This window comes from Python bivittatus, unplaced genomic scaffold (assembly GCF_059951505.1).
Source record: "Python bivittatus isolate LINGU-HERP-01145 unplaced genomic scaffold, Pbiv_v1 ctg000700_np1212, whole genome shotgun sequence".
In the NCBI taxonomy this organism is placed as follows: Eukaryota; Metazoa; Chordata; class Lepidosauria; order Squamata; family Pythonidae; genus Python; species Python bivittatus.
In genome coordinates, this window is record NW_028277098.1 from 81,036,848 (window position 1) to 81,060,208 (window position 23,361).

A 23,361-nucleotide genomic window follows, 5' to 3' on the forward strand; every position below is an offset into this window, starting at 1 on the left:
TTTATTTATTTATTTGGTTTATATCATGTCTTTCCATATATCCCAGGCACAAAGGTAAGAGGCACAAGTACAAGAACTGGGTGAGAATTTTGCTTCATTCATTTATTTAATAAGACCTGACCATAATCTAAAAATTTCTGCTATTGAAAGTGTTTGAGATATTAAAGAATCCGAGAGTCCTGCCCATCCAAGGGGGAAGATGGGTTTGAATCCCTGCTTATTCAACAGATTGAAGGTTGACAATTCTTTTTCATAGGCAGGTATTTCTCATCTTGAAGAGGTACTCTTCATTTTTAACATGAACCTATCAAAACCTGGTTAATTTTGACCAGTGTGAACAGGTAGGGATTTGGATTCAATTTTTGGAAGGAACTCCCCAAAATTCTCCATTCACGAAAGGAAAAACTTGGATTTCAAACATCTGAATGCAGAATAAATCAGGATTGAACTCTACTTCTTCCCTTGCAAAGACATACCAGTTCAATAGTTAGGAACAAGAGATAGTGACTGAGGCTGAGTTTAGGGACAACAGAACTTGCTTCATAGGAAGTGGTTAATGTTTTCCATTCTGGCTGGTAGAAATTGAGCAGCAAACATCTTTCACAGCCCTGATAGCTGTTTCTCTCTCCCTCCCTCCCTCCCTTGACTCGCTGCTATTTAGGTGCAATAACTGCACTAGCAGGACCCACTTACAGAGGTGGACTGCTGTTTCTGCATAATACTTCATGTAATAAAGAAATGAATTAAAATCCCTCACCATCAGCATCAGTAGTACCTTCTTGGCTTTGCAGTCTTTGTATTTATTATGAGTTTTTAACAGCAGCATCCGCCTCTGTGTGTGTGTGTGTCTCAAAATAGGCAAGATGCCTATGGCACTATGATCAAAGCCCTATCCCTTTATAAGAGCTCACATCACGATGACACAGCTGTCATTTCACCTCTTTTGGCCCCCTTTGCTGAAACCGCTGGTTTCTAATGTAGGTTCTCTCTCTCCCCACTAACAAGAATTCCGAAATGGTTTTTTGCCTAAGTAGTCTAATCCAAAGGTTCTCAGATTTTGCAGTGTTGCAACCCCCCAAATGACAGACAGATCTGTGTGACTTCCTACTCCACGAAAAAAAAAAAAAAGTGATTTCACTGGGGAAGGGCTGGGTACCACCTACCCACAATCATTAAAGTTCAATTTCCACTTCAACGCAACAGCAAGGCAGCACAAGGCCATGTTCCAAGCTCTCTCCCCTCCTGGTTTGGACAGAGATCTAGCATCTAGTCTGCAGGCACCCTGGCTTGGATTCCTGCAACGCCATGCTCTAGACCTTCCCTCAGCCATGGCAACCATATCATGGGCACCCTGGACTCGAACCCTGAAAGAACAGGGATCTTAAAGTCCTCACAAATGGTACACCTGCTCCATCCAGACAAGCACTTGTCCAGGCTGAACAGGAGTAAATTCTGGCACAGACCTTGATCTATCTTGCACACCCTCAAAAATGTCCAGTCTCCTTAAGTTGCTCATGACTCTCAGTTTGAGTCTAGGCTATGATCACTAGCTTTTTCCAGTATCTTTTAGAATCACTTTAGTATCATTGTGCCAAAATAACACTGACTCTATATTTCAGCAATGGCTGGGTGATGAACTGAGGATGCTATAAGTCACTAGTGAGGTAATAGTCTATGTCCTGCCAACTTCTTTTGCTGCCTATGTAGATCAGGAAAGCCCCAGGATAAATCTCATGTCTTATATACATTCACTAGATGATTTTAAGCAACCTATTATTCTTCAGCCTGTTTGTCCTTCCCCTCTTCCCACACAGACATTTTCAATTAAGAATAATACAAGTAGGTAAAGAAAAATATTACTGAAATAATGTGGGTTATGTGTTCTGAATACTACAAAGTGCTATGTGCATACACAATATAATTATTATCACAAGCATCACATCACCCTCTTCTTATTTTATTCACCTGCTTAGCACTGCCTTCGAACCTGAACTAACCCATAGACTGTTTAAAGGGGCTGAATGGCAGAGAAAAGTTCAGCAGGCGCAGATTACATCACTTGGAAAAAGAGTAATGTCTGGCAAAGTTTTCCTTCCCCCAAAACTTCAAGCATGGGAATCATTTTTAGGCTGTCCTTTAGGCAAATTTCTCTCTTAGGAGACCTCATGAAATCATACAAATGTATGCAGGTCTACTCAGAAGAAAAACCAATTGAGTATAATGTATTTTATACTCATTATATGCATTAAATGTGAAATTTTAATTGTATAAATAAATAAAGCAAATAAGTGTGAAACTGGATATGGGATTATAGCCAGACTCATTTGCTCTTGCCCTAACATGTTAACAGAAGCGCTGTGCAAATCCTTCGAAAGAGATGATTCGCCCAGCATTTGTAGCCAGGCCCTGTCTTATACATCAAAAGAAGTCTGCTTGTAATTATACCTGCTCTACTTTTGCTTCCTTTTTCACAGCTGCTAAGTAGACAGGAGGCCATTTCTTCAGACATTGCATTCATCACAGTTTATGGGAGAAATTCAGTAATACATAATCCATTGACCTGTATGCTAATCCTCATTTTAGTTACTGAATTTCCTCTGGTACTATGCTGCCATTCATAATATCAAGAAGTAACATAGGGTTTCTAAAACACTTGCATAATTGATGCCAAGGTTTGCAGAGAAGTCCCTGAGTTTTATAACCCTGCCCTAAGAAGAATCACAGTACTAAATAGCTAGAATATTCCTCACAGTGGCCATACAGATGATCCTATGGCCCACCCCTTTCCAGCAGGGACCACGTCACCCTAAAAAGGGCCACTGGATGGTGATCAGCAAACACAATAAAGGTGGAGAAATATTGACATTTCACCATCCTTATTGCCACAAGGTAATCCCATATGTGGGCTCTTACCCACTTTTGATCAGAATCACTCCCAGTATTCCCCCAGTGGCACGCCAGGCATCTCTAGATACTTTATGTCTGCTGTGCCTAACCTAGCAGGCATTGTAAATAGGGCCAACTTCCCCTGGCTTGCTTTCAAAAGGCCAAATGCATCTACCAGCCTCTACTAAAACACATTTTAATTATTTTTTTGGTCTTGTAATTTAGTAATATAAATCTGAGGCTGATAAGGTTGCCAAAAACGGCCAGGAAAATGCACCAAAGTGATGAATTCTTTATTCTTTCTGCAGGATGTGAACAAACCTCAGCCTGCTAGTCATCCAGGTTTATCATCTCAGACCAGCTCTCTTACAAAACCTGCCCAACAGGTTTCAGGGTTGACCCAGTCCTACAAATTATAGCGTCAGCCGACAGGCTCTGCAGACAAGTTTAAGGAGGAGTGTCTATCACCACAAAAGAACCTGGAGGGCTTAGAAAATGCCAATTATCTCTTAACTGGCCTTTCACATGGACTGCTTAAACACCTGTAATTTGCTGAAAACTCAAGACAGGCTACTGGGCTCATTACAGTCAGTCTTTTATGAGGGGCGTGGTGGGGAAGCACTTGAAGCATCTTTTGCATCTATTTCAAAGTCAATTCAATATTCTAACACAACATTCTGCCCTCTACTGTATGTGCAGATGAGATTTTGCCTGAATACTGTGGCTGTCCTAAGCTATGCACTGTGCTTGCCATCTCTAATAAAGGAACCCACCAATGACACATTGGCCCTAGAGAAAGCAAACTATTACAAGGTTGCAAGGAAAGTGGTTTGCAACCCCTAGACTATGAAAAGATGCACTTTTTCATTTGTCATGTAATCAAAATATTGGAGAATTGCCCTGCTCCACAGATCTGGAGATCATCATGGAGAAAATCTATCTACTGTATGTGGTTGTTGAGAATTGACACCAACTTGATGGCACATAATCAATCAATCAATCCACAGATCTGGAAGGGTCTGCTTAGGTCACTAAGTCTAACTATCTGCTCAGTGCAAGAATCCAAATGTAAACATCCCCAACTGTCCAACATCTGCTTGAACACATCCATCAAAAGCAAGCTCACCACCTCCCTTAAAAACTAGCTCCTCTGTCAGTGTGTTCCTATTGTTGAAAATTGTTCTTCTCCACTGCTAAATCATTTCATTTCTAAGCCTTGGTACCTTGCTGTGTGATTCAACCACCAGGTCTGACAGCTGGGGAATAGAATCAGTAGGCATTCACATCAAGGAGAGAAGGGAGTAGAGGACATGGTTTGTAGCAGTGCCCTGATGGAGCAGATCAAGAGAACATCTTGTTTAGTATTCTGCATCCTAAAATGACTATCCAGCTACATCCAGGTAGCCTAAGCAGGAAAGCAAATGCTTTTCCCTGTTGTGGGTCCTAGCAGATGGTATTCAGTTGTATGCTGCCTCCACAAATGGAGGTTTCATGTAGGTATATTGCTGGGGGTAAGAGTCTCTGGCCCTCAGGTCAAGTGTAGTCCATAAGGTCAGCATCTAGAGATCTAGGGAGAAGCCCTGTACCTATCCAAAACACTTCTCCAGCCAAATAAACCAGACATTCCCAAAGGTGATCTATTCATTTTTCTTCATACTATTCATCATTTGAAAAATCTGCACCTTGTCTATTGTCACCCTCATCTTTTTTCAGTCTCACTGCCACTACCCAAAAGATATTCCTCAAAGGAAAAAAGACCCTAATAATCTGCTAAACTGGATGGTTTTTGTTTTTCATGGCTTTTCTTTTCCAATGCTGTATTTTTTTTTCTTTCTTTTTTTGTGATGATGACTTAAATTTTATAATAATAGAAGTTTTCTTTTCAGGACCCTTCCTAACAAATTAAAGATATCCTAGCTTTTTTTTTTTTTTTGCTTTTGCTTTGTGGAGCTACTTTCCTCAGAGGTCTAGAGGAGTTAAATCACATTTGGTGATAGGCATACTAGTTATATTCGAGCTGAATTACTATAAGTCTCTTTATAGTAATTCAGCTAATAGATAAAGATTTTCCTTAAAAAATGTCAAAGAAATTCTGTTAGTGCAGAATATGACAGCTAGGACTGATCAAGAAATTAATTTGTTTTGCTGCTGTTTAATACAGAACTTTAAAAAAACATTTAGAGGGCCTTCTCATTGGTGGCTCCTTAGTCTTAAAATGGCTGGTCCAGAAAGATCATGTTATCTCCTTCTGTTACCCTTCACCCTGCAGACAAAAAAATGTTTTTGTACAGGAGCTGTTTAGTTTTCAGAATTGGGAGGAAGTGCTGATTGTTTTTATTATTTACACTGTGATTTATACTGCTAAGCTATTAACATGGTAGTGCCTTCATTAAATGGTTATTATTTTTATTAGCTACTTGAATATCATTCTTTAGCAGGAAAGTGGAATATGAATTCACTAAATTAAATAGCTACATTAATGACACCTCCTAAATCTATTATGTGAATTGAAATTCAATCTTTCTACTCACACTTTCCTGCATTTGGTGCTACAGATTTGTGAACAAAAGAACATTCAACATATTGATCTTGTAGAAAAAGGTACATAACGTACATCATAAATGCAAAAGCAATATACAAAATTTCACTATACTAGGAGAAAATATTTGTAAACATGTATATTTTAGGAAAAATAATCCCAAAAGTATATATATGGGAAATTGTGCTTCCTAATCCGAATAGCTCTTTCATTTCAGGATTTGCAAACTTACATGAAATGGCATGAAGGCAATTTAAGTGAAAAAGAACGTGGAACTGAGCAAAACCTAGTCTGATGGATTCATCTACTTATTATACCTGTAACAATTAGGCATTCTGATCACATTACATCTTTTCTGCACCACTTATCCAGGTTACAAAGGCTCGCCCTTTTTGTGTCTCTATTGCACGCTATAAAAAATGAGCAAATTTCAGTGATGTGGTTGTGCCCATCTTTTTTAATTTTTTGATACCTCCCTGTAGATACCTCCTCTATTCAGTATACCAGACGTATATACTGTACATGTTATATATGGTTTAGAGCTATTTTCACCCTATTCTGCAAAAAAATGAAGGCATTTTGATGCTTCCTCACACTAGCCCATAATTAAATATTTTATTGAATCAAATCTTAAATCAGTTTAAATCCAATATTTAATATATATTCATTCTCATGCTTTTTTACCTGATGCTGATTTTTTTAATATTCAGAATCACAAACTTGATTCAGATCTTATTACTCAGGGACATCTGTGGGGTGTGGTCAAAAAAGTGAGGAAGATGAGTCCTTCCTTCCTTCCTTCCTTCCTTCCTTCCTTCCTTCCTTCCTTCCTTCCTTCCTTCCTTCCTTCCTTCCTTCCTTCCGATTTGATTTTTATTCTTTGAAAAACTTTTAATAAATATATATTTTTAAAAAGTCAAGATGGCAGCTGAAATGGTGTAATCAAAGCCCCACACACAAACATCACACCAAAAAATGGGCAAGCCTGAGTCTCATTGTCACGGCCACCAACTTGACTTTCTTTTACCATACCTGGCAGACTACTGGTGATTTTCCTACAATCCTATCTCTCTGGATTACCCTCCCAGCAAACTACACTTGTATTCGGCCTTTAGGACAGCCCTATTTATTCTAGTTGACTCATGAGTTAATGGTAATTTATCTGCATCCATTATTTTAAAGTTTCATCCAATTAAGCTGAATAGAAGTTTTAGAATCAGACAAAAGAAGTACTTCTTCATTCATCCCATAGTTAGATTATGAAGTCCCACTACAAAACATAATGATTGTCACCATTTGAAATACATACAGCTTTGAAATATATTACCCAGATTCATGGAAAATAACACTATTATTTCCAGGTCACAGGTGATATGTTCATCTTGCCTGTAAGTTTTCCACTAGTGTGCAATTATACTTACTTATAGAGTTCCTATTAGCTTTGCAATTATAGGAAAAACTGGACCAGACAGGCCTTTGGGCCAATCCAACTAATTTTTACCTTATTTTATCTGATGCTATTTTTTAATATAATTTTATTGAAAGTTTTGAAAAAACAGTAAAAAGTAATACAAACTAAAATGGGTTAAGAAGGAAAAAAGAGGAAGAAATAAAAGAAAGCTAAAGTGCAAAAAGAAAAGAAAAAAGGTAGAAGAAAAATAGAAAAGAAAGAAAAAAGATATAAAGAAGTGGCTTCTGATCTTCTTTACAGCTGTTATAAGTACAACTGTAGATTTACCTCTTTCTTTAAAGTTACATCATGACTCTTTTCTTTCTATAATCTATCCTATCCAATTGTCAAAACCATAGATCATAAGTTCATTTTTTTCTGTTTTACACAAAAACTCCATAAAGGGTTTCCAATCAGCAATAAACATAGATATTGTCTTTTCTCTAATCAAACAGGTCAATTTGGCCATCTCAGCATGTTCTGTGATCTTCACCAACCATTCCTCTGTTGTAGGTATTGCTAAATCTTTCCATCTTTGTGCACACAGTAATCTTGCTGCGGTTATCATATATAAAAACAAAGTTCCATGACTTTTTGCCAACTGTTTATCCATCAGTCTCAAGAGGAAAAGTTCTGGTTTAAGTTGTATACCAATCTTTAAAATCCTCTGAATCAGTATATGCATTTGAACCCAAAATCTATCTGATGCTATTTTTAATATAAAAATGATTATTTATATTCACAAGCTGCTGTTATTGTAATATTTTAATGTTTTTAAGATCTTATATTGTTCTTCTATTATAAATTCCAATATGAATGTAGTTCATCACAGAATACAGAATGTAAACTACTTCTAGTGTGAATTGCAATTTTAAAACCCAGAGTATGTCTACATATGATCCCATTTGTAAGGCATTACCTATGTAACCTGAATAGAGTTCCCCAATGACAGACCTGATACATGTGTCTATGTCTGTGTACATTGCATGAAATTTAAAAATGTCGCCAAGAAGTGCTCTACTGGCACATATTTACACCAAAGTACATTTTTCACTGATTGTTACCATCAGCCTAATGGCTCTTAGAAGTGGGTTGGAAAACAAGTACACATCAATACAATGATCAGTTTAGATAATCAGGTCCCAAACTGTATTACTTCTGTCTTACTTCTATTTAAAAAAAAAAAAACTTACATCAGCTGCTTCCTTGCAAACAATCTTCACAAGTATCTTGGTATCTAAAAAGTACTTTGTCACTGAAGGTTTTTTCTGTTGTTATCCAATTTGAAATAGTACTTCTCAAATAGATATAGATCATCATTTCCTTCCTTCCTTGGTTGTAATGTAACTCATTACTCTGAAGTAAACATTTCTATTTTTGGATTTCTAAAGATACTGTCCAGCAGGTACTGCTTCAGTGTGTCCCCTCATTCATTTTAATTAAACTACAGGAGACAACAATTGAGTGATTGTATCATTAAGGTGTGCTGCTTATATAAACTGACTGGGTGTGTTTCTAGCATGTACTTGCCATGTATGTGAAACTGCCTGATGAATATTCAACAAACATACTTTATTGTCTCTTAAGCTCTTACAAATGTTTTTGCAAGTGTGAGCTTTTTGACTGGAAGAAACCATAAAAACAATTAGCCAAGTGAGCAACTTACAGCAAGCCCAAAGGGTCCACCTCCCAAAAATTTCCTGTGAATTTGGGAGGAGTACATATTACAGCCTGGAAGAAAAAAAAAGTATGCATTTTATAAAACATTACCATGCACTCCCTTGTTCTGAGAATACTCCAAATATTCTTAGGGATTGCCCAGAATATGCACTGGTTTTGCAGTAACCTGAATTTTAAGAACATTGAATATTAGCCAGTTGCCCAAACTTAACTTAAGCTCAGGGGCATCAAACAGGACTGCCATTTATATACTCCAAGATTTGATTTCTGTTATATCCATGCTTCAGAGAAGAGATAATCTTCAAAATGAAATACTAAATAACTAGATTTGAGGAATGGGGACATTCATCCAATTAATGAAAATAGTTTGAGAGAATGCAGACAAGATGTTTCCCAAACCTTTCTGAGAATAAAAGGCACTGGATATTGTTCCTGCATTTATCTTTAACTTTTTTTCTGAGAGCTCAAGGTGAGATACATGGGCATCTCCCCTAATTTTATCCCCACAACATCCCTGTGAGGTAGGTTGGCTGATAGACAGTGACTGTCCCCACATTATCCAATTATCTTTCTGTCTGAGTGGAACTTAAATTTGGATCTCTTCTCTCAAACATCTCAACTACTGACCTACACTAGTTGTGTTGTAAGCTGGGTAGGATAAAATATGCCATAATGCTTTTTTTCTTTACATCTATATTATGCAAAATCTTTTGTGAGATTTTGTGAGAAAGGACAAAGAACAAATGAAAAGAAATCAAGTTCTAGGGCATTATTTAAAGGGACTAAAGATCAAGATTGTTAAAAGTAAAAGGAATGGATATAAAGTTGGTTTATTTGATCAAGGTTAAAATAGATACGTTGCTGTCTCTGATATCCCTTAATGGACTTTTGCTGACATCAGGACTGAACAACGAGGCTTTAAGGTTTTGTTTATAGGTAAGAGATGGGATATGGAAGAAGAGATCATTTGTTTTATTTTAAGAGAAGGTGATAAGTTACTAAAATTGTTTATACTTGTGATGAAAGGGGAGGTCATTTCTTTATATATTTTCTTTTTCTTTCTTATATTCTTATATTTTCTTTCTTTTCTATCTTTCTATTCTTATTTCTTTTCTTTTCAGCACTTTTCTTTTCTTCTTTTTACTATTTTTTTCAGTTTGTATTAGCTTTTATCTTTTTAATTGTAACACCTAATAAAATTATTATAAAAATATATATTGTGCAAAATCTTGAATTAAAAACATGGAATACCACAAATATCTGATCATATCATCCATCAGTGCAAAAGGCAACCATGATAAATGATTGGTTAGCATCCCAAATGGTTATAAATCAACAAGGCCATTTGCAAGCCTCAGGGTCACACCCCATTTACAGCATTGCTACAAAGCTGGTCATTTTTGTTTCCTGAGCTGGGCACATCAAAGAATTGAAATCTTGCATACTATTTATTTTCCTAGGACATGGTTTACAGAAACCTACTGGTTAGCCAGAGGAGCCTTTCTCACTTTCTGACTGTTTATGGAAAATGATAGACAATTTCCAACTAAATATTTAAAAAACCCAACATTTTATTACGGCAAAAAACTCTGCCAGACTTCAGCAACTACTATGTATCTTTCAGAAGCATTAATTTATCTATGCTTGAGTACAGAAGAAACCTAAGCAGTTAACTAGGAGAGGCTATGAATGTTTTCTTGAATGCCAATACAACAGCCTACATTCAAAGAGTTCCATTAACATTGTCAGTGGCCCCACAACACATCACACCCACTAATCAGATGCCTATGGGGTGCCCACAAATGACAGTCAGATACATACCTTTCTCCCCAGATTGTTCCCCCACAGCTGGTACTTGGAGAAATGCTACACCCAACCTGGAGATAACACTGAGTCAACAGACTTGTCCAAGATGAATTTATTCAAGGACATACTGGAGTGTACTTTCCAGGTCATGTGGGGAACAGTTGCTTGTATCTTTTGTGGAGTCCTTGAAGAACTAAATTCAGCCATAATAGACTAAATAAAGCCATCAATAGACACATAGAGATAAACCACATTTACACACCATTCAAGAGAGATAATAAAAAAGATAAGAAGAGGAAAAAAAGACCAGAACACATCCTCTCCAGCAGCCAACACCCCAATAAACCGGGATTAACATCAGACAAACAAGCAAGCAGAAAACAATACCCTAATCAAGGAACTACCAAGGTAAACCACACCCCCACCAACATTGGAAGGGCAAGCCATTGTATATAAACATGGAGCAAACCCCACACTCACTAGAACTGATGATGTTACCTGGTTGGGTTATGAAAGGTCTGCAAGCAAACAACCAAGCTCAGAGAGCACCAAGGACTCCACAGTTCAACCCTGAGCTACGTATGTTCTCTTCTATTGAAAGTATCTTTTGCCAAATATTTTATGACAGAAAGCTTCCTCCTTCTTGGTTCTTCAAAAATATCCTGCCATTTTTCACTACAAGCTGCTAATTTAGTGTTTTTGGAAGTACAACCAGGTTAAAAGAGCTGGCCATAAATAATTGTTCTATCCTCCAAATTATTAGTTAATAATGAATTAATATATTTAGTTGGATATATTGTCTATGCACACTTTCAATAAAGCTGAGATTCAAAAATCCACAGACATCGGAAGGAATCATAAGGAAGGGTATTTTTTTTTTTTTTTTTTTTTTGAGGAGGAAGAAATCAGAATAGAAAGAAAAACGTTAATAATTAATGGGTATTTCTTTCTTTGATGAGGATTGTACTTTTTTCTTTGAAAGATTGATTGACCTTTTATATGAAAAAAAAATCCTCAAAGTTGCATTTCAACTGCTAGATCTTTTGTTAAAGATTCACTTATTGTACCCCAATTTAGTTCAAGTAAAGGTGAAACTCTCAATCAAGTCCAGTTCCTGGGACTATATGGAGTTTTCTTAGTAACAGAATGGAAATGAATTGTGTTGGTGGTGGTGTTGTTATTCCCAGTCTAGCCTACAGCTCTAGAATTCTCTATGATCTTCCAACCAAGTATGATTCAGGCCCAGGCCCACCTAGCTTCTGAATCCTGACAAGGTCAGTGACTTGCTGCCATCTGCTGAGGCATACTTAGAGTAGACCCATTGCATCACTTAGTTCAACAGAGTTTATTATAATTGTACCAATACCAATTATATGAATATAATGCTACATACTTCTGTGTGTCCATATAATGTCATTGGAGTTCTCACATTACTATACTGCTGCACCACTGCAAGTCACACATAGCTTCTATAGCCCTCCCTGATGCCCTGATTCTGTGAATCACAGACATTAAGCCATTTGGATGTTAATAGTGAGCATGAGGTATGTTCTCAAGTTTCAAATCCTGCACTTCATCTATCTATCTATCTATCTATCTATCTATCTATCTATCTATCTATCTATCTATCTATCTATCATTTCTACCCTGCCACAATCTAAACACTCATGGTGGCTTACAACAAAATAAAACACAAGTAATCTAATAATACAAAAAAATCTAATACCTATAAACCCCAACATATTAGAAACAATTAAGTGGTATCTTGCCCTAAATACACTTTGGAAGAATTTTATCTTCAACTTCTTCTGGAAGATGAACCGTGTCAGAGCTAAGTAAACCTCCAGCAAAAGGCCCATGTAAAATGGAAGGGTGACCCTATAACAGAAAAACAATGCTTTGGGCTTCTGTTTTGTTTCATCCAGACCCTCACAGCCTTCAGACACTGGGCCAAAATAACAGCACCTTCTATACTGCCTGAGAGAGCAATGGACAATTGATTATCATCAGCATATTGATGATACCAAATCCCAGACCTCCTTCCAGGTTGCTGGGATCACCTCCTCACACAAAGAGACATTTTTTACATCCCAGATCCAATCTGCCACCACTCCTCCAAACCCTCTTCAGAATCACAACAGGATGGATCAAGCTGGCCTGGGTTAGCTGAGAGAGAGCACCCTCCCTCCTTCATCAGAGTTCACAAGCTAGAAACAGTCCCAGATAACAAGGCTAGATGCTGCCCCATTACCACATAGGATGCTGCCAATGAAGAATCAAGGCTTTGGTGAATCTGAGTGACTTTGTTGGATAAATGCTATGTTAGCTGATCACAGCAACCAGATGAGAGATCTACCTGCAGTGCTTTCTGTAAAAGGGATCTGGCCATCCAAAACAAGACTACCAGATGACAGCCCCCTGATGCTATAGAGAAGTGGAGATTGCCTACACCAGGGTTTCTCAACCTTAGCAACTTTAAGATGTGTGGACTTCAACCCAGCTTGCTGGATGGGGAATTCTGGGAGTTGAAGTCCACATATCTTAAAGTAGCTAAAGTTGAGAAACCTGGCCTACTTTATAAGAAAGAATCATTACCCCAATTGCAAATTATTCTCCTTTGCAGGTGGGAAACATACAGAAACTCATATTCGTCTACCATAGTCTTGATGCTGGTGCCTGAAAGATAACAGAATGAATAATGCAGAGGTCTCTGTTCCAAGGCTACTGGCATCTAAGACTTTACAGATGCAATTTTGGCTCAACTAATAACTCATTACTGGGTGTAATCCTCATACACACACACACACACACACACACACACACACACGTTGTCTTGATGGGGAAGCAATTTCATTTTCTTTGTAGGGGATGCAGGCATTGGCAAAAGATTAACCCATATAAAACAACAAGATTTCAAATGATTTTCTGGAAGGTTGCCCTACTAGTGCAACGGATAATAAGTAATTAATGATTTCAGAATATACATCAATTGCTGGGCAATAAGAAGAGTGGGGCATTAGTTATCAGGAAAATTAAAAGTAAACACTGACAACAATGAAAGGCACCCATTGCCACCTACCTGCCAATTAAGTCCATGCGAAGTGGGTGGGGTGTTCATGTTTAATCTCACACACATCAAGCTGTTCCTTTTGTAGTCAGCTGAGCCCAGCCCCAAACTGCATCCAAAAGTTTTTAAGTATTTTTGCTTGAGACTGTGACACCAGTCAGTTGGTAACCTGAAGAGGAGCTGAGGTGATAACATTCCTCCCCTGAAAAGATGGGGAAACAAATATGGGCCTCAAACACAAAATCTGCAGCTCTGAAAATATAAATCAAACATAACAACAGGCAGAATAAACTACCTACAAAGATTCCAGGAGCCTGGAATTATGGTGGTGAACAAAACAGTGCCTTTTTGCTGCTACATTTTAGGCACCAGCTTCTCGGTAGGGCTCAGAGATGAAGGAGAAGTATGTTTGTAATGCACACTCACCTAGCTTTGCCTTTTAAAGCTAACATGCAAAAAAGTCATCTTGCCTTTTACCATCTCCATCCTAAAATGCTTTGAGGCAATTCTCTATGCAGAAAAACAGAATAAGTAAAGAGATACATACTAGCGAAAAGTGGGTACAAAATTGGGTGCATTGGTTAAAATAATGTACAAAATTCACTTTGTTAGGGAAAATGCTTACAAAAGGTAAACATAGGAGAAAAATGTATCCCAAAAGATATCTACTTTGAGAGATATGCAACAATGATAGATTTTGAGAGGTAAATTGAACGATATTAAGATTGGGAAGATGAGAAACAAATGTAAATAGAAACAGATAGTTTTATCTGTGTATATTAAGGATTCCATAACCCAAGAATGGAAGATCTAGATGCAGCAAATTTCCCCCACCAGCATATCCATTCCTGAGGTTAGAAATCAGGATTACACTAAGGATATCAGCTTAATCCTAACCTATATGACCTCATGTCTGTTGTGGGATTGGGGTGAAGTGCCTTTTCCTGCAACAGATTTCCCATTTATCTTATAAAAACACCTGTGCTATTTGAGCTCATCGTTATACCAGGGGCTATCTATCCAATAACAATGGATGTATGGATAGGATTAGGGGTTACACCATCCCTGTCACCCACACACTGCATACTTATGTCAGTGTGAATCTGCTCATACAGTCCTAAATCTGACAGCAGAGTTCCATGCACTGTAGCTGTGCCTATGAACCACAGAGTAACAGAATAATGCTTCCCATGTATTAATTGCATGCATGAAAAGAGCTTTTAACTTACTAAGGTTTCAATCATATCAACGTTTATTTATTTATTTATTTATTTATTTATTTATTTATTTATTTTTCAAATTTGTATGCCGCCCATCTCCCCCAATGGGTGACTCTGGGCGGCTCACAATAATAATAATAGTTTACCTGAAACTAAGTTGTCCTGAACAAAATAAGATTTCATTCTTAATAGATGGGCATAGGGTTATATCATAATAGGTCTTGTGTGCCTCACTTTTCATTGTATGTGTGTATCCCTGCTTAAAATAGGAATTTCAGCAAATTAGCAAGCTGCCATAAAATTTAAAGGAGATTCAACATCTAACTTGATAATGGTTTCAATTTTAATTTCTAAAATTCAGATTTCAGATCATGTCAAGCTGAAAATTCTGAAGCAAAATAAAATGGTTAAGTGTTGTGGGTTTCCAATGCCCTATGCCTCTATTTTTGAAAAAAAAATATTGCTGCTTCATGAAATATTGGACATTATTGCGACATTGTCCAGGAACATTCTTAGTGGAGGGATGAAGGAGTGATCTACTTATTCAATAATGTACCTAAGGAATATGAAAAAATCTTCTACTGAAAAGACTACAAAAATATTTTTTGAATTCCTGTGTAAAACTCTGCACCACCCCTAAAAATTTGGAACAATTTCTCCTGTCTACCTCCAATGTTACCAAAAGGGCCTCTTCATTTTTGCAACCAGAGAACATTGTTGTGAAAGTGGGAAAGTACAATAATTCTACCTCTAATCTACTTCATCACAATTCTCCACTTGAAATATTTTCTTTTCTAAAATGCCTATATCATATACATCAATGATGAGGAGCAATCATGGGGAGAAATTTGAATAAGGCAATCTATATTTTCTTTATTGGGTGTTATCCAGCCTTTGGGTTTCTTATATTTGAGTAAAGTGTTCAAGATTTCCTTTGCTCTTTTCTCATATCTAGCTATCTTCTGATTCAGTTTGTCTCCAAAAAATAAGCTAATATTAGGAAAAAAAATGTAGCAACAACCCAAGTCCACCAAAGCAACATCAACCCACCACAATAGTGAGTCAATAAAGTGCAAGGAAAAAACAAGAGTAATCAGAGACTTCAAGTGTGCTAGACTTTTAAAACCTCAAAGATTTTCTAAAGGAATCATTTGTTGCTTGAAGTGGAATCAATAATAAATCAAGTAATAAGACCTTAAGAGAAGAGAACATTTAAGCAACGGAAACCATAGCCTAGTAAGGTTTGTAAGATTTAAGTGAAACCACAAAAGAGGAAATGCACAGTGATTCCATTTCCTACCAAGACAATTAGTAAATAAATGAAAAGTATCTGAGAAGAAACAGAATGAGATAAAACCACAGGATAAAAAAGAAGGTAGAAAATGTTTGTCTATGTATGTATGTAAGTATGTACATGTGTGTGTGTGTACATGTATGTGGATGGATGGATGGACGGACGGACAGACAGACAGACAGACATACGTGTGTGTGTGTGTGTATATGCCTGTGTGTGTGTATGGATAGTGTGCATGAATATAAAATAGAGAGCTTCTTTTTATGCTCCTTTTGAAAAGATCAGATCATGGTCAAGCCTTCTTCCCAACCTGTATTTCTCCAGACAAATATACAAACAGACTCCTCTACTCTCAGGCTATAGCAGAAGAGGTCTTACATGTAGTATGGTCTGGTATGTAACTGATGTCTAAACTGATTTGGCTGTGTGCATCTATCCGCCATTCAGGCTTTGTTTAATAGTTCCCCAGCAGTGATCTCAAATGCATAATTATACTAACAGGAGAGTAAAAGTATCACAGCTGTCCTCCCTACATAGTTTCATCTGCAAAAATGATCCCCCCCCCTCACCTTGCATTGTGTTCAGTGCAAGAAGCTACTCTGGAAGCCAATCGTTTGATTGGTTTTAGAGTCATTTGATTGCGGCAGGGCACAATGGGACATCTAACCATTAAATAAATAAATCAGCCAAGAGCAGCCTTGCTCTGTGCAGAATTTAGCATCCTTAAATGGGATCAGCGATGCAGCACAGAATGTTTACTGATGTTTTAGCTCACTTTACCCAATAACTCAGTATCAATAGCCCAGGGAGGAAGTCTGTACAAAGTAGACTTGAACTGGAGTGGGGGAGAAGGGAATACATACAATAGTACCTTGCTGCTTACAAAATGTATCTGTATTTAATGCAAAACTTGAAAAAGAGCAGTATGCCTGAATGTATAAGTTCAGTGAAACACATTTATAGCATACTTCCAGTTCTTCATGCTTAACATGCAAAGATCTTTACAAGCAGTGTGGTGCAAGGGGCATTGGAGGCAGGGTTTGAATGTATGCCTAAGAATGACCACACCTGTTTCTCTCTGTTTGCTATTTGCTGTGGGCAAAAGTCTGCCTTTGGCTAATATTTCTGAAGCTGACGGCTCTGTGGCATAAGTTTAGTAATCTAAACTTTGATGGACGGCACATGACACCAACTGTGAAAGAGAAAAGAGTAGCGTTTACAGCATCAAATGCTGTAAACAATGGGGCCTTAAAAAAACTCAAGTAAAACTTTAAAAGGCAAAGGAAAGTTGTAGCCACAGTCACTGCTGCTGCCTTTTCCATTCCTAGTTCTGTAGAGTCCAGAAGGAGAAGTGCAGAGATACAAAAACACGAACTCTTCTCACAGAAATGTCAAGCCTAACTAGCAAAAAATCAGGAAGACCTATTAGGAAATCTTCCCCTACCCAACCCGTGAGGGCTACACCTCCTCCCTGCTTTTTATGGATCATCACCTCCTCAGGCTTCCAGTGAGACCTGGCTTCCACGGTCCATCTTAGACATCTCAGGTAAGCTAGATGGCACATGGATGTAGTTGGCCATGGAGTCAACAAATGGCAATGAGACAATGAAAAAAGAAATCTGCCTGAGACTATGAAAAGTGCTACCAATCAGAGTAGGCCATACATGGTTAGATCAGCCTGATCTGTAACAGGTCAACAAGTATAGATTGACCTATGATCAACCTCAGAACAGCCCTACTATTGTTCAAGCTGAGGGTTAATTAGCCCACCACTTTAATTATAAAGTTTCCATTCTGCAAGCCGGAGGGTAGAACTCTTTTTCTATTGCTTCCTTTTCTTGTTTCTTGTTATATTTTCATTGTATTACTGATTTACTTTCTTTAAGGAACTCTGTGACAATCAACATTCAAATACTGTAACATCCAGGTTGTTATTGTGAAATAATACCTATCTACCCAAAGAACTGTGCTATAATTTCTCAGCTGGAGCAAATATCTATAATAAGTATGGATGTCCACTGCTTTGTTGTACACCATCCAACTCAACAGAGCAATACAGATATTTCTGAGCACAGCAAGTCTTTCTGATGACTATTTTATGGAAATAATAGGTCAGCTATGTATAAAACTATGATCTGGAAGGAACTATTGACCCACTTGCCACTCACATGTTTTCATTGACTGCATGAACAAGTCATGCATTAAAACAAGGCGTAAACAGACCTATAAGCAATCTTTGAGGTTCAAAATAATCCCCAAAGTTGGGGTGACTAGAAGAGAAGCTATATCCTTCTATATTCATTTGGATGCTCTCTTCAAATGAACCAATATATCAGGGCCCCAGGGAGCTGCTCTCATGACTCACCAATGCACGACAGGTAATGTGGATATTGAAAGATGCAACATATTCCTCATTATTCTGTCTAGGAGCTATAGAGAGCCCTAGATTACATTGCTTTATAATTAATACAAGTAAAATGATGAAATGTAAATGTGACAATTGCATGGAAAAAATTAAAATGATTAACTCAGATAAAACTACCAAATAACACCTAGGGCTGTCCGCCAACTACAAAAATCAATTCAACACTGATTTGTCAATTCAGAAAACAATTCAGCTTGATTTGGTCTTGTTCAAAAATCACACAATTAGATTTAGCATCAAATATGAGATGATACTGGTAATTTAAAACTCTATGCTGACTACAATAGAAAATAAACAAATGAAAATTTCTTTACTTTTCAAGACTCTGGGGAAAATATCCAATCACAGAAGACATTGATGAATATTAGGATTAGATGACATTGATGAGTATTAGCATTAGATGACATTAGCCAAGTGTTTTTTTTTTAATACAGAAAATTTGATTTTAGACTTCATTAAATAGTGATTTTTAGGCAGTGTCTTTAACTTTTTAGTTTTGATTTTGAAGAAAGTAGATTAAATTTACAGGCTTCATTTCCCCCATTATGGGTATAATTTTTGCCTAACATCGGACAAATGCAGATGTCTTGCTTAAAATAATTCTTGAAATATTGAGGATGGTAAAAGAAAAAGTTCCTTCTCTTCTCAGTAATACAGAATTGAGAAGGGAGGGATTTTTAAGAAATTCACCTTCTGAAATCTCAGCTTGTGGTGGGTGGGCAAGATGTCAAAGAAATGCAAGCTCAACTGTGCTCAAGGAATTAAAAAATGGAAATAAAAGATGTTTGAAGAGGACTGGAAAATTGGAATTTGAATACAAAGGATCCTAAACTTGGCTGAACATAGGAATATGCAAAGACAATTTTAATTAAAAGCATGAGCAAAATATATGACTCTGTTCCAAGAAAGATGAAGGCAAAGGAAGAATCCTGAATCTCTTTGGAAGGTTGTTGAGAAAATGGTTGGATTACAGCTGCACAGAACCCTGGAGGAAGTAGATTGTCTATTTTTGTTTCAGTCATGTTTTAAGCTGGGATTTAGTATGGAGAGAGCCTTGAATGGGGACGTGCACTTGTAGATAACCTGTGGCAGAGATCCTTGATCTCTCAGCAGCTTTCAATATCAGCTCCAGGGATTAGGAATGGGAGGGGCATCATTTTACCCTCCCTCCCTCCCTCCCTCCCTCCCTCCCTCCCTCCCTGCCTGCCTGCCTGCTTAGCTGTTTCCATTTGGTGTTGGTTGGGAGGGGAAGAGGTCACTCCCTAAGCCCTTTCTGTATGGGGTACCACAGGGCTCAACTCTCTCTCCCCTCTTAACTTTTGATCCCAGGCCAGTCAAGTGAAGCTGTTGAGGTCCTGTCCCAATACCTGGAAGCTGCACAGGCCTGGACAGGGAAGAACCATCTCTGACAACCAAGACTGAGTGGCTGTATGTATTGGGGCCATCTGGTTACAGGGTTATTTGATTTTTGGCCTTGGATGGGATTGCACGTCCCCATTCAAGGATAGTGTGCAATCTAGGGGTCTTCATAGACTCACAGCTCCTGCTTGAAGAGAAGACAACAGCTGTGGCCAGGAAAGCCTTTGCACAGCTTCATCTGGTGTCCCTGTTGTGTCTTTTCCAGGATTAGGAGGGCCTTCAGACAGTCATTCATGCCCTAGTCACCTCACAGTTCAATTACTGCAATGAGCTGTACATAAGGCTGTCATTGATGACCACTTGGAAGCTTTAATTGATCCAGAATACAATGGTGCAGGTAGTTATGGGCATGTCTTAGTATGCCCATGTGACATCTCTTCTTTGTGAGCTGCACTGGTTGCCAGTTTGCTTCTGGGTGCTACTCTTAAAGCTCTACATGGCATAGGGTCTCGTTATTTGAACAACCACCTATCTCCTGGCCAATTTGAGCTGACAGGGTTGGTACACTCTGGGTTCCTTTGATTAAACAATGTCAACTATCAGAACTCAGGAAGCACACCCTTTCTGTCACAGCATCTGTCCTGTTGCAGTGCAGGCCCTCTGGAATGAAGTTTCCCCCGAGATCCAGATGGTTCGCATCTTGTTGACATTCTGGAAGACCATGAATACCTGGTTGTTCTCCCAGGCCTTGGGCTATAGTGGTTGGAGCCCCCTTTCCTGGATGTGAGATGGTAGTATGGTTTGGGGTGCCTGCTGGGCTTGACATCTTGGTCTTTTTTGCTTTCACTTCCATTACACTTTTGGTTTTGTTGCTTGTTTCTGCTTGTACTGCCTTTGTATTGTCTAGTGTATTGTGACACCCAAAGTCATAGAGTCAGGTGACATCAAATAAATACAGGTGGTCAGAACATGTGGTATGGATTTGATAAATAAATGAAGAAAACTGAAAGTATAAGCTTAATTATGAATTAAAGAACTAAAATATATGTCAGAAAATATTAATTGGTAACGGCTAAGCTATTGTCTGTATGAAAGCAGGAATCCAGGAGTGAACGTTATTTCTTTAGGGGACATGAACGGATGGGAACAAGACAAGAGAGTACAAGTAAATCAATGAGCCCATTTGGAGACTTAAGAATAAACGAGAATGGTAATTGTTTAGTGTGTGTCTGCTTTAAAAGGGGGCGGTTTATTTTGAATGTATTGTTTAAGCACATGTCTACTCATGAGTACACAGCAAAGGAAGACTACAAATCTAAAAATATTATTAATTTGATTAGGTATGATGAAAGACAGAAAATGAGTGAAAGAAATAAAGGTAATGAGAGATTCTGAATGTGAGACAGGCCATTTTTGTGTAGTATCAAAAGTGGATCTTGGGAAAAATGGTATGAAAGAAAAGGAAGGAAATGAAAGGAGGGAGAAAGTGCCACTGTGGGGTGGGGGAGTACAAGTTTTGTTGAAAAAGTATTAGAAAACAGATTAATCTTCTAATAGAACAAAAGACATAAGAAGGACGTAAAAGCTATTTGGTGAAAATAGTGAAAAGAATTCTGTTAAAGAAGTAAAAACAAAGATGCTTGGAGGAATTATGAAATGAAAGAATCTGTGGATTAGAAAAATGTATATAAGAGAATGACTTTCTGCAAAAAATGAGGCTGAGAGATAGATATTGTATGAGGTAGATAGAGGAGAAAATAGAGTAGCAAAGAATTTAGTCAATGAGAGGAAGGAATGGTTAAGAACAAAAGAGGCAGAGAACATGCAGTGATTTCAATAGAAATTTTAAAAAATATTTTAGAAGTGAATGAAAAGGGATAAACAAAGAGCTTCCAGCAAAATGAATGGAATTTAGAATAAAAATGTTGCAGTAATTTGGTATGAAAATGAAGCAGAAGAATGTTAGAAGGGGTATTTTAGAGATTTATATTGGAATGATAGTAATATGTCAAACATTAGAATTCTATAAATGTTAGCATCCAAGGAAAAAAATATGAAAAGGAATTCATACATGCTGTGAGAATGCTATAAAACAGTAAGGCTGGAGGTATAGCTGGTAAAATGGAGAAATGTTAAAATATGGCTGCATTTTGTTTATAGAATGACTATGCAACTTGCAACTTGTTTAATGTGTGTGCGGGGGGGCATAAAAAACCTGATGATTGGAAGAATGTTATTATTTTCCCCATATCCAAAAGGAATGGTAGCAAGAATGAATGCAAATATAATAGGGGAATTAGTTTATTCAATGTGCCTGGGAAGGTGTTTGGCAAAATTCTGATAGAAAGGGTAAACTAAAGTTCACAATGAGGAATATTTGAAAAATGCATGTTATGCAGGCCAAAAATTTGTTCCTAAATAGTTCAGTAAGAAATGTACAAATGTGACAAGGATGTGTAATGTCTCCATGGTTGTTTGATCTATGATTATGATTATGGATAAACATATAAGGTAACATTGGGGGTATACTATTTGGAGTCATGAATGTATGTGTACTTTTGTATACAGATGATGCTGTATTGTTGGCTTATAATCCTAATGGTTTGCACTGTATGATGCAACAAAGAATACAAATACAAAATTAAAGACCAAGTTAGTTGTGTCTGACAGATAAAATGATCTAAATAATTAGTAGTTATATACAAATAATGAAAGAGTAGAGCAAGTAAATGAATTTGTCTAATTAATACAATGTTTATTATAGATGGGGAAATGGATGAGGTAATTTTAAGATGACCAAATGCTGGAAGAAAGGTAATGGGTAGCATGTGGTCAATTGCAAAGTACATTTGTCAAATGAAGCAAAAATGTCTGGGGCTTCCTGGTGAGATTCATGGCAGACTAAGACATCTCTGGAGAAGCAGAGATGGCGTTGTGGTGGTTGCTGGTAGCCACATGAATTCTGGCCGGTGGAGCCTCTCCAGACAAGGAGAGACTGGGAGAGGCCCACCTATACTCTGGATGGCTGCTCCTTATGAGAAGACCACATGAACTGAAGGCTCTTGCGGTTGACTCATGAATCAAGCAGCCAGGAGTCAAGGAAGAGCCAGCATGCTCTCAACCACAACGTAGCCTTTTAAGGACTCTGGGTTCACTCAAAGCCTCACTTTCTTAATCACACTGTATGATTATATCACACAAATTGATATAATCAATTTACAGTTAAAGAGAGATCTTTGGACCAGTAGGATAAAGAAAAGATCATTTGTGAAAACTCTTCATTCTGGATTAAAGAAAGAAAAAAGGAAAATAATAATTGCAAGGATTTTAAATTAACAGCAAAAAAATTAATAAGATTCCGACCTAAGAAAGTTATAAACAGATAAAGGGGGCAATTTAAATCTGAAAGATTATATTTTGGCAAAAGTGCTTTTGATGCTACAGTATTTGGAAATAATTAGACAAACAGACCGTGCCTTCATGGGAATGCTGGTTGTTTAATATTAAGGGGAAAAGACAATTGGTGGATTTTACAAAAGAAAGATATAAATGTAATATGAGAGAGAGACAATGTGACCAAAAATATAGGGTGCCAAATTGGACTAAAGCCTTAAGGACATAGGAAAGAGAAAAGA